This window comes from Balaenoptera musculus, chromosome 18, assembly GCF_009873245.2.
Source record: "Balaenoptera musculus isolate JJ_BM4_2016_0621 chromosome 18, mBalMus1.pri.v3, whole genome shotgun sequence".
Lineage (NCBI taxonomy): Eukaryota > Metazoa > Chordata > Mammalia > Artiodactyla > Balaenopteridae > Balaenoptera > Balaenoptera musculus.
The window spans coordinates 37,832,025-37,851,062 of NC_045802.1; positions in this window are offsets into that span (position 1 = coordinate 37,832,025).

The following is a 19,038-nucleotide window of genomic DNA, read 5'->3' on the forward strand; positions in this document are numbered from 1 at the left end:
TCAAATGCCCTGGCAGAGGAATAACTCATGCAAAACCATGGTAACACAGTATCTCACACACAGACCTACAAGACAATTATCCAGAAACTTAAAGTTATGGAATATTGCAATCTAACTAATAAAGAATTCAAAATAGCTCTTATGAAGAAACTCAAAGAGCTACAAGAAAACTCAAAAAGGCAGTTCAATGAGCTCAGGAATAAAATTAATTAACTGGGGGAATACTTCACCGAAGAGAGTGAAACTCTCAAAAGGAATCAAACAAATTCTGGAGCTTAAGAACTCAAAATGAGATAAGAACCCATTAGAAAGCACTGGCAATAGAGAAGACCAATGGAAGAGAGAATTAGCAAGGTCAAAGATAGAAATCTAGAAATGGTACAAGTAGAAGAGGAGACAGAACTAAGATCTTTAAAAAAATGAACTAATTCTATGAGAAATATCTGACTCCATTAGAAATGACAACGTAGGATAATGGGTATCCCAGAAGAAGAGAGGTAGAAGGGAACCAGAGAGTTTATTTAAAGAAATAATAGCTGAGAACTTTCTAAACCTGGGGAAGGAACTGAATATACAGGCCCATGAAGCTAAGAGAACACCTAATTATCTCAATGCAAAAAGACCTTCTCAAAGACTAATTATATTAAAATTGTCAAAAGTCAATGGCAAAGAGAATTAAAGGCAGCCAGTAGGGGAAAAAATGGTAACCTACAGCAGACACCACCCACCCCCCCAATTAGGCTATGAGCAGATTTCTCAGCAGATCCTCTACAGTCTGAGAGAGAGTGGACTGACAGAGTCAAAATACTGAAAGATATGCTATACAGCAAAGTTATCATTCAGATATGATGGAGAAATAAAGAATTTCCAGACAGACAAAAACTGGGGGAGTTCATCACAATAGACCTGCCTTATAAGAAATGTTAAAGGAGTTCTGCTTGAAACAAAAAGGTAAAAGTACACAAAACTCTGAGTAAGATGATAAATAGACAGACAGAATAAGTAAATTTCAACTCTATATGTGTTGTGAAACACTTAAGTGTAGCATTAAGGTAAAAGGAGGGAAAGCAGTAAAAATAACTATAGTGACCCAAATTAGTAATGAACTCACAATTTAAAAAGGTATAATTTAAGACAACAAAAACATAAAAGAGGATAGGGAAAAGAACAGAACCCATATGGGCAAATAAATTTAAGATGCTATCAGCAGAAAAAGGACTATTTTCTCTTTAGGATGTTTTATACAAAACTCATGAATCACAAAAACATAAATTTAAAACAAGGACACAAAACATAAAAAGAGGAAACTGAGAAAAACAGAAAAGCCACAACACTAAAATGGCAGACAGAAGCAAAAAGAAAAAGAAACAATGGCAATATAAAGCAGCCAGAAAACAAAAAGATAAAACAGCAGTACTGAATCCTCATTTATCAATAATCACCTTAAGTATAAATGGATTGGATTCACCAATCAAAATACATAGAGTAGCTGGATGGATTAAAAAGCAAGACCTAAATATATATTGCCCCAGGAGACCCATTTCAGCTCTAAAGACAAACGTGGGCTGAAGTGAATGGATGGAAAATGATACTCCAAGCAAATGGCAGCCCCCCCAAAAAAGTGAACATAGCTGTATTCATAACAGACAAAATAGACTTTAAACCAAAAATGGTAACAAGAGACAAAGATGAATATTTTTTAATGACAAAGGTGGTAATCCATCAAGAAGACATAACAGTTATTAATATATATATATTCACCTAACATAAGAGCACCAAAATATATAAAACTATTATGAGTAGACCTAAAGAGAGAAATTGACAGCATTATAATAATAGTAGGGGACTTTAACAACCCACTTCCATCAATGGATTGATTACCCTGACAGAAAGCTAAAAAGGAAACCGTGGCATTAAAAAGAATATTAGATGCAATGGACTTAATAGACTAATATAGAACATTTCACCCAAATGCAGCAGAATACATGTTTTTCTCAAATGCACATGGAACATTCTCTTATGTTGAGATGCATAACGTCTCTATAAATATAAGATTGAAATCATATCAAGCATCTTTTCTGATCACGATGTTACTAGAAAACAACTGCAAGAAGAAAGCTGGACGAAACACAAATATTTGGAGAGTAAACAACACAGTACTGAACAACTATTGGATCAATGAAGAAATCAAGGGAGAAATTTAAAAATACCTGAAAACAAATGAAAATGAAAATGTGACATACCCAAATCTGTGGGATGGAGCAAAAGCAGCAATAAGAGTGAAGTTTATAGCAATACAGGCACAAGAAATAAGAAAATTCTCAAATAAACAATCTGAACTTACTTCTAAAGGAACTAGAAAAAGAAGAACAAGCAAGGCCCAAAGTCAGTAGAAGGAAGAAAATAATAAATATCAGAGAAAAATAAGTAAAATAGAGGCTGAAAATAAAGCAGTTCAATGAAACTAAAGAACTAGTTCCTTTAAAAGATAAACAAAATTGACAAACCTAAGGAAAAAGGAGAAGGCTCAAATAAATAAAATCAAAAATGAAAGAGGAGATGTTACAAAAATATACCACAGAAATGCAAAGGTTTTTAAGAGAATATTATGAACAGCTGTATGCCAACAAATTAGAAAACCTAGAATAAATGAATAGGTTTTTAGAATCATACAACTTTCCAAGACTGATCATAAAGAAACAGAAAATCTGAACAGACTGACCACTAGTAAGGAGATTGAAACAGTAATCAAAAACCTCCCCAAAAAACAAAAGTCCAGGATCAGATGGCTTCCCAGGTGAAGTCTACCAAACATTTAAGGAAGATTTAATACCTATCCTTCTCAAACTCTTCCAAAAAATAGAAAAGGGCATGCTTCCTAAGTTATGTTATGAGGCCAACATTACCCGGATACTAAAGGACAAGGATAACACACACAAAAAATAAAATTACAGGCTAATATCTCTGATAAATATACATGCATTCTCAGGAAAATATAACAAAATCAATGTGACAATACATTAAAAGAATCATACACCATGATAAAGTGGAATTCATTCCAGGGATGCAAGGATGGTTCAACATCAATAAGTTGACCAACATTATACACCACATTAACAAATGAAGGAAAAAAATCATACGATTATTTCAATAAATATACAAAAAGCATTTGAAAAGACTTAACACCCATTTATGATTTAAAAACTCTCCATAAAATTAGTATAGAAGGAAAGTACCTCCACATAATAAAGACTGTATATGACAAACCCACAACAGAAATTATACTCAATAATGAAAAACTGAAACCTATCCTTCTATGATCAGGAACAAGACAAAGACACCCCCTCTCATCACTCTTACTCATCATAGTTTTGGAAGGCCTATCTAGAGCAATTAGGCAAGACACAGAAATAAAAGACAAATTGGAAAGGAAGAAGTAAAACTGTCACTATTTGCATGTGAGATAATTTTATATATAGAAAACTTTAAATATTTCACAAAAAAACTGTTAGAAATAATAAACAAATACAATAAAGTACTGGGTACCAAATCAATTTCAAAAATAGGTTGCATTTCTATATCTAACAATGAACTAGCAGAATGAGAAATTAAGAAAACAATCCCATTTACAAATGCAATGCAAAGCATAGAATACCTAGGAGCAAATTTAAACAAGGAGAAGAAAAACCTGTACACTGAAAACTATAAGACATTGTTGAAAGAAATTGAAGAAGACACAAAAAATATGGAAAGATATCTCATGCACATGTATCGAAAGAACTAACATTGTTAAAATGTCCATTTTACATAAAGCAATCTGCAGATTCAGTGCAATTGCTATCAAAATCTCAAGGATATTTTTGGAAGAAATTGAACAAAAAAATCCTAATTTTTTTTTGAACCACGAAAGACCTTGGAAAGTCAAAGCAAACTTGAGAAAAAAAGCACAAAACTGGAGATTTTACACTCCCTGACTTCAAATTATACTACAAAACCACAGTAATCAAAGCAGCATAGTACTGACAGAAAAACAGACACACAGATCAATGGGACAGAATTGAGAGTTCAGAAATAAAGCCACAAGTATATGGACAATTAATTTATGATAAAGGCGCAAAGAACATACAAAGATATAGTCTCTTCAATAAATTGTGTTGGGATGTTGGGAAAACTGGACAGCCACTTGCAAAAGAATAAAACTAGATCATTTATCTTACACAAAAATTAATGCAAAATGAATTAAAGACTTGAAGGCAAGACCTGAAACCATAAAACACCTAGAAGAAAACACAGGCAGTATGTTTTTTGACATTGGTCTTATTTCTGGTTATGTCTCTTCTGGCAAGGGAAACAAAAGAAAAAATAAACAAATAGGACTGCATCAAACTAAAAATCTTCTGCATGGCAAAGGAAATCATCAACAAAAAAGACAACCTACCAAATGGGAAAAGATATTTGCAAATCATATAGGCAATGAGAGGTTAATATTCAAAATATATGAAGAATTTATTCAACTCAACAACCAAAAGATAACTCAATTTAGAAAATGAGCAGAGGAGCTGAATAACATTTTTCCAAAGAAGACATACAGATGGCCAACATGCACATGAAAATATGTTCATTGCCACCAATTATAAGGGAAATGCAAATCAAAACCAAAATGAAATATCATCTCACCCAATAGAATGGTTATTATCAAAAAGGCAAGAAATAACTAGTGTTGGAGAAGATGTGGAGAAAGGGAACCCTCATATCCTGTTGGCGGGGATATAAATTGGTGTAATCACTATGGAAGGAGTATGAAGAGTCCTGAAAAAATTAAGAATAGAACAACCACATATTCCAACTATTTTACTTCTGGGTATTTATCCAAAGAATACAAAAACACTAATTTGAATAGATATATGGACCCCTATGTTCATCGCAACATTATTTACAACAGACAAGATATGGAAAAACCTAAGTGTCCATTGACAGGTAAATGAATAAAGATGTGGTATATGTATACTATGGAAAACTACTCAGCTATTTAAAAAGATGAAATCTTGCCATTTGTGACAACATGGATGGACCTTGAGGGTATTATGCCAAGTGAAATATATAAGATGGAGAAAGACAAATACTGTATAATTTCACTCATATGTTGAGGAAAATATATAACAAAAATACCAAACACATAGATATAGATAACAGATTATTGGTTACCAGAGGAGAAGGGAGCTGGGGAGGGGGCAGAATGAGTAATGGGAATCAACTGTATGGTGATGAATGGAAACTAAACTTTTGGTGGTAAGCACACTGTACTGTATACAGAAGTAGAAATATAGTTGTACACATGAAACAAATAATTTTATAAACCAAAAAAAAAAGAAAAAAGAAAAAAAGAAATGTCTTACATCACTGAACTCGGCTTCTAATTTAAGTAGTTAGGAAAATAAAGTACAAGTGAAATAAGAAACAAGCAGAAAATAAAAGAATAATAAAAATAATTTCAGAAACCAATACAATTGGCTTCTGGAAAGAGAAAAACAACAAAGAAAATTAATGACACACCTCTTTCCTTGAAAAAATCAATAAACATAGTGAACTTCCAGCCAGACTGATTAGGATACAAAAAGGTGAAGGCTGGGACTTCCCTGGTGGTCTAGTGGTTAAGACTACTTGCTCCCAATGCAGGGGGCCCCAGTTCGATCCCTAATCAGGGAACTAGATCCCGCATGCTGCAACTAAAAAATCCTGCATGCCACAACTAAAAGATCCTGCGTGCCGCAACTAAAAAGATCCTGTATGCAGCAAATAAGACCCGGCACAGCCAAATAAATAAATACTAAAAAAAATTTTAAAAAGCAAAAAGATGAAGGCACAAATTAGCAGTATTAAAAATGAAATTAGCAATATCACTACACACACTAGAGACATCAAAAAGATAACAAGAGACTGTTATGAATAACTTTTAGCCAGTCTTAAAATAATTGAAATATACAAATTTTTTGAAAGAAATAAACTATCAAACTTACATAAGAAGGAATATATAACATTTAATACTCTATATGTATTAAAGAAGTTGAATGTATGCTTAGAAACATTACCACAAATAAGACCTCAGTGCCAGATTGAATTCTATACATATTCTCTCAGATACCTATTCCTCCCGAAAATTGAAGAGGGATAATAAGTTGGCAGGAACACAAACCAACTAATTCTATGAAGCCAGTATTATCCCAATTAAAAAGTAAATAAAAGGCATTACAAGAAAAAAATAGACATATCTCTCATGAAGAAAAATATTAAAATAATCTTATTTAAAAGTTAACAACTTGAATCCAACAACATACAAAAATAACGGTACATCATGAGTAATCAGGGTTTATCCCAGGAGCAGTTAATTTAACATTCTAATTGATCCATGTAATTCAACACATTAACAGACTATCAAGAGAAAACAATATGATAATCTCAAGAGATACAGAAAACTACTTGACATTTTTGAGAAAAAAAATTCTCAGCAAACTTCTTCAAACTGATAAAAGTCTTTTATGAAAAGTGTACAATTAACAGCCTTCTTAACAGTGAAAGTTCTTTTTATCTAAGATTGGGACAAGGCAATAATGTTCTTGCCTATCACTCCTAGTTAACATTTTACTAGATACAGGCATACCTTGGGTTCAATTCTAGACCATTGCAATAAAGCAAATATCACAATAAATGAGATCCAGGATTTTTTTTTTTTTTTTTGGTTTCCTAGTGCATATAAAAGTTATGTTTATACTAGACTGTGGTCTTTTAAATGTCAATAGCATTATGTCTAAAAAACAATGTACACATCTTAATTTTTAAAATACTGTATTGCTGAAGAATGTTAATCATCATCCGAGCCTTCAGTGAGTAGTAATCTTTTTGCTAGTGGAGGGCTTGAAATATTGCAAGAATTACCAAAATGTGACACAGAGACACTCAGTGAGCAAATGCTATTGGAAAAATGACACTAATTGACTTGCTGTACACAGTTCTGTCACAAACCTTCAATTTGTTAAATATGCAATATCTGTGAAATGCAACAAACAGAAGTTCAATAAGACATTCTATGTCTATATTTTAAACAATGAAATAAAAGATAAAAAGATAAAAAACATAGCAGTTAGAAAGAAATAAAACTTTTTAATCACAGATGACATAACTATGTATAAAATTTTAATGAATAAGCAGAAGTAATTATGAGCACTCATCAGCTAAGTTAGCAAGATTGCAAGATATGAGGTCAATAGCCAAGAAATCAAATGTGTTTCTAAATTCTAGTAACAAACAATCAGAAATTAAAATTAAAACATTTACAATAATAACAAATATAGGAAACACTTAAGAATAAATTTACAAAATATTTGTAAAGCCTGAACTCTAAAAACTATAAAACACTAACAAAAGAAAACATAATTAAATGGAAAAATATGCAATGTCTATGGATAGAAAAAGTCAATATTGTTAAGATGTCAATTTTCCTGAAATTGATCTACAGGTATAATCCAATAACAGTAAAAATCCCATTATGGTTTTTGTAGAAACTGATAAAGTGTCTCAATAATGTATATGGAAACATGACTGAACCTAGAATAGCCCAAACAAACTTGATTGTTTTTTTTGGCTGTGTTGGGTCTTCATTGCCGTGTGTGGGCTTTCTCTAGTTGCGGAGAGCGGGGGCTACTCTTTGTTGCAGTGTGCAGGTTTCTCATTGTGGTGGGTTCTCTTGTTGCAGAGCATGGGCTCTAGGTGCATGGGCTTCAGTAGTTGTGGCACACAGGCTCAGTAGTTGTGGCCCGGGGGCTCTAGATGGCAGGCTCAGTGGTTGTGGCACACAGGCTTAGTTGATCTGAAGCATGTGAGATATTCCCAGACGAGGGCTTGAACCTGTGTCCCCTGAATTGGCAGGCGGATTCTTAACCACTGTGACACCAGGAAAGTCATAGCCAAAACAAACTTTAAAAGGATGAACAAAATTACAGTTCTCACAGCACATATTTTCATCTTATTTATAAAACCATAGTAATCAGAAGAGAATGGCATTAGCTTTCTATCTATATGTCATCTATCTATCATCTATCTATCTATCTATCTATCTATCTATCTATCATCTATCTATCTCATCTCTTTTTCCAAAAATGGAACAGAATACATGGAGCTATATAATATGTACAATAGACTGTGGACACTTTTCCCAAGGCAATTTGAAGCATCAATTTATTCTTTCAACAAAGCTGTAGGAACAGTTGAGTATCTAAATAAAAAAGAAGTGAAATTCAACCCTTGATGTGACAGCATATACAAAAGTTAACTTGAGATTGTTCACAGATTTGTATATAAGAAGTAAAGGTACAAGCTTCTAAAAGAATACAAAAGAGAAAAGCTTAGTAAAGATCACTCAAAATGAATGAAACTCAAAACAATTATTTTGAGAAAAAGAAACCAGAGTACAAGAGCCTACATTCCATGGTTCACTTTATATAAAATTCTAAACAAGTGAACTAATCTATTGAGACAGAAAGCATATCAGTAGTTGCCTTGGGATGATGGGAGAATGGAAGAGGAAACATAGATAATGCTATGAGGAAACTTGTGGGTGATGAATATGTTCATCATTCTGATTGTGGAAATGAACACTACAAATTACAATGTTCTTGCTATTCTACTTAAATATGATTAATATTTTCTGCCCAAAGAAAAACTGACATAGTTGGCTTAAATAGTTCCTTTTTACTCAATAATTCATCAATCAATTCTGTTGTAATGAATTTATTCTGGACACATGCACTACAAATTACTTTCTTCTGTGTGAATAAAGTAAATAGATGGTTCAGCACTTTTTCCAGTAAATTTGAACAATGTATAAAGTGGGTTTGCTTTTCTTTGCTGTTAACATAGACAAAAGGATATAATTTATTAGCATAGTCCATTTTTATGGCTTATCTTCTAATCTCACTCTCTCCCTAATTTTTGGACTAATTAAACATTTTAATCCAGCTTTCCTTGGTTTTTCCACATTTTAACTTCACTGTTTCCTTTTTAATGCTTTGTTTTTATATATGGGGTCAGATTCTCTCTTGAGATATCTTGAATGGAACTGGGGTTCTTTTTCACCAATGAAGTGATATAAGTCATTTCTCCATTGCCAATCTTGAAAATGTCTCCTGATAAGTACAATTTAAATGTTGGCTATCCCTACCTTCAGGTAGAATTAACCACTGTGTTCAGATAATTAATAATTTAACACATATTTATTGCATAACTAGGTCCTTGCTGAGGACAAAATGTAAGATCGTTACTGTAAATATCATAAAAAATTTAATAGTATAGCACATTGTTACTTCAATATCTATCATGAAATTTATAAAAATTCATAGCAAGTGTTTCTATAGGTTTGTTCTCCTATTAGATCTGAATGCAGACCTTGAGTGTATTAGTATACTAGGGCTGCCATAACAGAGTACCACACATTCAGTAGCTTAAAAAAAGAAAAAAAAAAAACCCAGAAATTTATTGACTCACAGTTCCGGGGCTCAGAAGTCTAAAATCAAGGTGTTGGCAGAGCTCTCTGGAAACTGTAGGGGTCTTTCTTTGCCTTTTCCTAGCTTCTGATGGTTTGCTAGTGTCAGTTGAAAAAAATGTACAACCTAAAATATGAGAATTATGTTTTATTTGGAGGACTTTCTGAGGATTTCAAGCCCAGGAGACAGCGTCTTTGCTCTAAGAGACTGGTTCGTCAAAGAAGTAAGGGAGGAGCCAGGATATATAGAAGTTTTGTAACAAAAAACAGGTAATCAGAATATCAAAAGATAACTGTTAATTAAAGAAAACCAGACTTCTAAAGTTAATGAATTTAGTGCTTTTCTACAATATGTATGGGAAGATGTAAAAGTCTGGGCTCATTGAAATCATTCCTTTGATATGTACTTCAGCTATCTGGGGCTAGTATCCTGTGTTTTCCCATCCTGAGTCTCCTCAGGATGCACTGTTGGGGCTTCAGTGGCTGATGGCTTGATGGCAGGCATCCTGTTACCATCCTAATTTCCATCAGGGCCCACCACAGAGGCGGCTGTAATATGATGGCTTGATGGCTGCAACATCCTTTGTTTACTGACATAGCAGGCAACATTTTTCATTCACATTAGCAATCTTTGGTGTTTCTTAGTTTGTAGGTGCACCAAACCAATTTTCCATCTTCACATGACATTCTCCTTCTGTCTTTTAACATCATCTTCCCTCTGTGTGTCTGTGCCCAAATTTTCCCTTTTAATAAGGAAACCAGTTATGTTGGGTTAGGATCCACCATAATGACCTCATCTTAACTTGGTTAAGTCTGAAAAACCCTATATTCTGAGGGATTGGGATTAGAACTACAACATATACTCTTTTAGGGAAAAAAATTCTCTCCATAATTGTTACCCACCCAGCTTCTTGGACTCTTTAATAAACAGAAATTGATAAGAGGTTACATGAGAAATTCAGGCAAGGCTTTGGGGGACTTGCAGTGCAGCACAAGGGAGTGAGAACAAGTAACAGATGGCCTTGCTCACTCCCCAAGGGGAAGCGAGCTGGTTCCTTAAACGGGGTGAGAGTAGGGGTGGATCAGTGGGTCGGGATGAAGGAGTGGCTTAGGTGGTCTGCCTAGCCCCTTGGTGGTGCTGTGTGCAAGGATCATGTGTGGTACCCTGTTTTGCTGCCAGCACCTCAGAAGTGGCAGTTGGGTTTTGGCTTTTTTGCATCTTATTGTTCATACTTTGCCCCAACTGTGCATGCATGCAGTTATTGTTAGTCCCTTATAGTTGTTTTGTATTCTGTTGCTTGAGATGTTTGTCAGGTGCAAGCATGTCAGGAAAGGGTCCCAGGTCCCAGGTCCTAGCCTGTCTCATAACAATGAGCATTATTTGTTTTGGGATTCCATTTCCTAAAAAAGTGACTGGCATATAATATATGCATAATTGTTTATTATTTGGATAAATTAGTGAATGACTATAAATTCAAAGTGAGGTTCTAGATATAAATTTATTTTAACTATAAATACAATCAATTAATCTAAAGGTTTACATAAATATAAAAATATAAAAGTTAATTCCTCTTCCAAATTTTTCAAACCCATGTCTGTCTAATCTGTATGCTTTTATGGAGATGTCTAAATAAATTCATAGATATGGATCTAAATGTAATAAAATCATAGCTTCATATGGCAAAGTATTTTCTGTCAGCAAAATATTTAACATTATGTTTTTGAGGCCGCCATAGACTCATCATCCTAACATCAGATAATTCTTTATTTTGTGTCTTTCTTACTTTTGCACAGCACATTTAAATATATTTTATCTTAGAGTTGATTCTCTTAGTTGTTGAATTGATTACATTTCCCATGGATATGCTCCAATAAAGTTCTGATAAAAAAAGAAAAGTAGAAGTTCCTGAAAATCTCTCTTCTCCTTAAATATGTCTTATAGTTGTGAAAAAATAATGGACGATTTAGTCTCTGATTTTTAAAACTTCACACCATTAACAATCGTTGTGACTTTGTGAAAGCAAGGTGAAATATAGAACTGAGGTGCTTCCTGTCAAAATTCATCAGCATGTTTAAGAAACCTGAGTAACATATTTAATACATAAATCTAATATGCTTTCAACAGTTCTTTCCTAAGAGATTCTTCTTGTTTTTTTTCCACGTTTGTTTTATATTCTTCTTTCTTTGACTGAATAATTTTTCTCACTTTTACCATTATGCCAAACACTAAAACAATGATACTGCAGAATAATCAGATTCCTACATAGTAGAATATGTGGAGTATAATCTATTTAATCTTCAGAAAAAATAAGTATGTATTACAAATTCACTCAGAATTATATGACTCTGTGCAAGGCAGATCAGAAACAAACATTAAAAAAGCAGTCTTTTAAAACTTGCTTAGCTCATGATCTGTTGAAAAAAAAAAAAGATGATTCCTGGAATCTGGGACCAATAGATTTTAAGCACAAGTGTCATCTACATACTTAAGAAGTTTTTCAGCAACATCAATTACCTGTCTTAATTAATTACTTGAATACATGAAACAGTTTATAGTACAATCAGCAACCAGCTTTATATTGCTTTTAGAAGGGCTATTGCAAAAAATGACTGATTATTAGCAAAATGTCTGTGCAATAAATATTTAGTCTTATGCACAGATAAGTAAATTTGTATGTTAAAGTGAAATTGTTTGTTACTAAGTGCCTCCTCCTCTATTTCTTCTACTCAGTGAAGAAAGGACTGGATCCAGTAATCCTGCTTTGCCTCATATAAGATCTTATTATTAATCAGTGTTGCCTCAGATAAAGTACTTTCCAAGGTATCCATACTCACATTTCCAATTGGGTAAAATACTGACTATCATTTGAGTGCAAGATATTGAGGGGCATATTTTTTTTTTAAATTAGGGTTTTCATTTTCTTTGACTAAATATCCAGGGGTGGAATTGCTGGACCATGTGGTAGTTCTATTTTTAATTTTTGGAGGAATTTCCATATTGTTTATTGCAGTATTGTTTACAATAGCTAAGATATGGAAGCAACCTAAGTGTGTCAATTGAGAGATGAATGGATAAAGAAGTGTGGCATATATGGAACATCACTCAGCCATCAAAAGAATAAAGTCTTGTCATTTCTTACAACTTGGATAGACCCGGAGGGTATTATGCTTAGTGAAATAAATCAGACAAATACTGTATGATTTCATTTATATGTGGAATCTAAAAACAAAACAAATGAATGAATATACCAAAACTGAAACAAACCCACAGAGAACAAACTGGTGGTTGTCAGAGGGTAAGGGAGTAGGAGGATGGGCAAAATAGGTGAATGAGATTAAGGTACATACTATCAGCTATAAAATGTCACAGGGATGTAATGTACAGCACAGGGGATATAGTCAATAATATAACATTGCTGGTGTATAATCTATAAAAATATTGAATCACTATATTGTACACCTGAAACTAATATAATATTGTAAGTCAACTAAAACTGGAGGATGGATTAAGTCATGGAGCTTTAATGTTGACTTGATATATTATAATATATATTTAAGTGTCTTTATTATTTAATTTAAAACTTTTATGCTAAATTGGCTAATGATGCCCTGATTTCAGTGGTTTAAAATAGCATTGGCTTATTTCTCATTCATGCTATATACCCAACTCAGGTGACCAGGAGGAATATACTCACCTTAGTTATGCACAAACAATGCTTCTTCCCAATTAGCCATTCTGTTTGAAGAGCCCATTCTCCTGAATTGTCCACAGGTTGACAACTAGTGAAATGCTTCAGCCTGATAGTAACACTCATCATGTCAAATCACATGCATTTTCTTGTTATCTGTAGTCAACTGAACTGTGTCTGCTGGCAGAAAGACAAGACCTTACTATGGTGTCTTCATTCTGGGTAGCAAGGCTTTTCCCAGGGCCCTAATTTGTGTATCTTCTCCCTCAGTAGACACAGCCTCTAGAGTAATTCCTGAGCCCAAGAATTCCTTGATAAATTTCCTGTTAATTTGAGAACCTAGGTGTTTCCAACCCATTTTATCATACCCTATAATTCTATAAACATGTGCCATAGTATGGAGTAGGTTTTGTTCTCTCTTGGAACATTGACCATGGCCCAAATAGAACACTTATGCCTGGCTTGTGCTGTGGAATGATATAAGTTGAAAAAGAGTATGTTCCCTGAAACTCCTTTACTTGTACATATTTTTCCCAAATAAACTTGATTTATATTTGCTCCATCAGGAAGTAGTAATGTGTGTTCAAAACTCCTATGCATGACATCCTTAGATGTGAAACTTAGACCTTTTATCTGTATGTATCCACTCACACATATATGCACAAAATATAATAATTCCAAAACGTTGAAGATTTTCAAAGTTCTCCTAATTTTAAATGTTTGGGTTAGAGTCATGGTAAAGGGCATGGCTTTTTACTATCTTGCTCATCTTTGCTTGTTACACTCCCAATGTTATTTCACCCACACACATAAATCATACAGAGTGCATATATAATTTCCATTATATTAAGAGTAATTCTACCCTTCCTTGGATACCTTGGTAACAATGAATCTCAGGCCCTGGAAGGCTTATGTTCTAATCCCAAACATTTATGAAAGAATTTCCCAACAAAACCACATTTTCTCTGATAAATTCTGTTGATAAGAGTTAAAATATTTTACCCATCTTGTTATAGTAAATCAATGAGATAAAATCTGTAAACTGAAATGTTTCATAGAAATTCTACATATATTCCATAAGAAAGACAAGGGTATTTTAGAGTATATTTTTTAGCTATCACTGAGATAAAAGACATAATAAATTTGTGAATATTAATTTTAAGATGTTTAACTAATATTTACTATGGATGTGCAGTAGTCAGTGTAGCCAACTTTTTAAAAAATTACTAAAGTTAAGAATTTGAACTTTAATATTATATAAAATTATTATTATGCTCTTTGATAAATGTCAGAGCCTCTAGGAAAGAACTACCAATCCCTTCTTCATGTCACTAATAAAAATAATATCAAGGTAACTTAAAGACGGCATTGACCTAATTCATGGATTTGCTGTTTTTAAAAAGCCATTATTTGTATAAGTTACTCATAAATGAAAAAGTGAATAGTGGAATAGCTAGTCATAAAAGAGCTTTGATTAGTAACTAAAGAGTTGCAGTAAAAGGTGCCAAGCTAATATATGTTTACTAAAATATAATACTTTAGACTGATGCAGTTCATCTCTTCTCTGACTTCTCTTATTTTTGCACATTAGAAAACAAGCTGATTATAGACTATGTCTATATAAACTTATCAAATACTTTGAATAAAATGATTTTTCAACTTAATAATCAACTAATTTAATCAAATATGCTTTAATCAATTCTTATGAAGCTTAACTATACTGGCAAAACTGGTTGGTTATTTAGTGTTAAATTATGTAGGCAGTTTCCTACAATAATGGATTTTATATGTGACCTAAAAAAGTTTTTCCTTAATACTCTAATTAAGATTCCAGGGTAATATTAATTCAAATTTTACGTGTTTCAAGGCAGTTATAATTCAATTTTGGTATCAAATACAGATGTTGATATAATAATTGTTGCTAACATTTTACAGCAAGAGAGCACAGGGACACAATGACATTGAAATTGTCTTAATCTTTTTACATAATTGTTTTGGAAGTGTTATATCTAAATTAATTATATTATAAATTATTTTCTATTAAAATTGTGTATTCCTCTGATTTTATATGTATTTTCTTAATTTGCTTCCATAAAATTATTTTGCAATATCAAAATTAATCTTCTTGCCCCTATATTTTTCTGGAAAATTAAGCTTATTTTGATTCACATCCATGATAACTTTCATTCTCAATTTCCCTTTGCACCTCAAATTTCCTGATATTTTATATAAACTAAGAGCATATGTAAAACTTCTAATATTTTATCAAATTCACTAGATTTATACAAATAACATACTAATAACTAGTTTTAGACTATCTCACTACCTTCAAAAATAATCAAAAAGGAAGCAGCAGGCAAAAGACTCAGAAGAGTTATTTCAATATTGAACAAAAACAAGTTGGAGAACTGACACAGTGGTATCTGATGTCAAGACTTAGTATAAAGCTACAGCACCAAGACTGTGTGGTATTGGTGAAAGAACAGACAAGTAGATCAATGGAACAGAATAGGGAACCCAGAAATAGACCCACATATAGTTAACTTTTCACTAATGAGCAAAGGCAAAACAATGGAGCAAGCTCTCTTCAACAAATGGTGCTGGAACAACTGGACATCTACTGGACATTCATTTTGAAAAAAAAAAAAGAATCTGTACACAGATATCCATCACAAAAAAATAATTCAAAATGGATCATAGACCTAAATGTAAAACATAAAATTGTAATATTTCTAGGAGGTAACATAGAAGAAAACCTAGAATACTTTGGGTCTGGTGATGATATTTTAGATATATCACCAAAGGCATGATTCATGAAATAAACTGTAATTGATACTGGGTTTCATTAAAATTAAAAACTTCTGCTCTGTGAAAGACAATTTCAAGAGAATGAGAAGACAAGCAACAGACAGAGAAAATATTTGCAAAAGACATCTGATAAAGAACTGCTAACAAAATATGCAAAGAACTCTTAAACCTCAACAATAAGAAAGCAAACAACCCAATTAAAAATGTCAAAGACCTTAACAGACACCTTATCAAAGAAGATATACAAATGACAAATAAGTGTTTGAAAAGATGCTCTCCACATCATATTTCATCAGGGCAAAGCAATTTAAAAACAAAAGTGTTAACTCCACTACATACCTATTAGAATGGGCAAAATCTATAACACTGACAGCACCAAATGCTGGTGAGGATTTTGGGCAGCAGAAACTCTTATTCGTTGCTAATGGGAATACAAGATGGTACAGTCACTTTGAAAGTTTTTTTGTTTCTTACAAAACTAAGCATAATCTTACCATAGATTCAATTATGCTCCTTGATATTCACCCAATTTATGTTCACCTCAAAACTTGCACATGAATGCTTTATTTATAACTGCCAAAACTTGGAAGTAACCAAGATGTCCTTTAGTATGTGAATGGATAAACTATGGTACATCAAGACAATGGAATATTCAGCACTAAAAAGAAATGTGCTGTCATGCCATGTCTTTCTTTTTTCATGAAGAAAACTTAAATGCAAATTACTAAGTGAAAGAAAGTAATCTGACAAGCCTACATGTCATCTGATTCCAACTATATGACGTTCTGGAAAAGGCAAAACTATGGAATCAGTGAAAAGATCAGTGATTGCCAGGGGTAGAGGAGGGGAGGGATAAATAAGACACAGACTTTTAGGGCAGTGAAACTTCTCTATATGATACTATAGTGATTGATACATGTCATTATACATTTTTCCAAACCCATAGAATGTACAACAGCAAGAGTGAACCATACTATAAACTATGGTCTTTGGGTGATAGTGATGTGTCAGTGAAAGTTCATCAATTGTTACTATTATGTAGGACACATGGATAATGTGCCATCAGGGAGTATATGGGAAATCTCTGTACTTTGTCCTCAATCTTGCTGTGAACTCTACTCTAAAAATCTCTTAATCAACAGAAAATGTATATAATTACATGGAATAAAGCGTTCAAAATGAATAGTAGTTGTGGCTAAAATGATACCACAATATTTTTTCTAGCTAATGTAATACATTTCTTTTTCCTTATAAAAAGGCAGACGAGGTTAATCTAGTATTCCGGACTCAAAGAGTTAGAAGGTAGCACTCATGATTCAGAAGGATGGAAATAAACTATGAGTTAAGTTAGGAGATGAAATCCTGTCACAATAGTTTCAACGGCAGTATGTGAAAGTGATAGAAAGCTTCATTCATGGAAAAAACAGAACTAAAAAAGTTAGCCTTGTATATTTCCCATTTTTAATGAGAAAACGCATGGATGAAAGACAAATAAATATTATTTGGTACAAAATCATTCTCTCACTAAAAAGGATTACAAAACCCAAATATCAAGCGACACTTTTTGTTCTATTTTCATGCTCTCACAAATGTTACAAAATAATTTTTATCCTTAATTACAAAGTCTTTCAGATATTACCCATCTCGAAAAATATTAATTAAGCCATGAGTCCTTGGAGGCTGCTATGGAGCAAAACGTTGTGGGTTTTTTTCCCTCAATATGTGGTTATAGTGTAAAATATAAAATGACATTGTGGGCCGCTATATTTATCCTCTCAATGACTTGAGCAGCACGTCAAGTTTACTTAGTTTATAATAATTTTTATCACTTTATGCGGCAGGCACAACCTGAGAGAAACATTTAGCAGTTGATTTCTGCTAAATTCATCATTGCTCATAATAGGAACTCAGCACTTGAATTTGTCAAATTGATTGAAATACTCAGGGAGATACTGTAACACTGGCAAATACTGATTAATACCCTAGTCCCAAACAGAAGTTTTTTTTTTTTTTTTTTTTTTTTGCTTTTAATAGTGTTCTACATGGTCTTAAATCTAACTGTACTATAAAGTAAAGTGAAACACCTTTTCCAAATATTCCTGAAGAAATACATCTATACTAGAAATTAAAATCCTACTGATAATTAAAAAGCATCGTTAAATTATTTTATGTAAAACTTAAAAAGAAATGTATGAAAATCATAACTATTTTAAAAGCCTTTTACAAGGCTTTGGGTTTTAGGATAACTAAGTAGCAATTCTGGGGAAACAGCATTATGCTATAATACAAGATGGAATAGGACTTGGATGCAAAATGTTGATTTTTGAATTGTAGTTGCTAAATGCACTGTTACTTTGAGGCAATGATAACTTCATTATGTCTCAATGTTCATACATGTAAAATCATAATAGTATCTGATTTACTGAGCTATTATTAGGGGACTATAAGACAATGTATGCCAAAGATTTTTGTAGGCTATATAGTATGGATGTTTTGATTAAAATCCTTGTATTTTGAAAGAGAGTAAAGAAAGTCTGGATTTTCTTGTGGTAACAAACAATTGTAAAATCTCAATGACTTAAAACAACAAACACTTATTTTACAATCATATCTTTTTGCAAGGACATCTGTTGAGCATAGTCACACAGAACCCAAACTGATGGAGCAGTTGCCATACCAAATGCTTCTGTTTGCTTTACCATATAGAAATGGAGAATTGCATAGACAAGTAAATGATCTAGACCAGAACTGACACCCATTCACTTCTGCTATAAGCACTTATTTTCCAGTACAAGGAAACAGATAACAATAAATAAGCCAGGAAATACAGATTTACCATGTGCCTGGAAAGAAGAAAATGGAAAATAACTGTCAAAAGCAATAATGGTTATCACAAAACATAAATCTTGAAGACTGAAGTAAAACAGATAGTAAAAATTCATTTCACATGGGTTTTTCACATGAGAATAATAATTTAAGTCTTACAATTCTAAACATTAGCAAGGA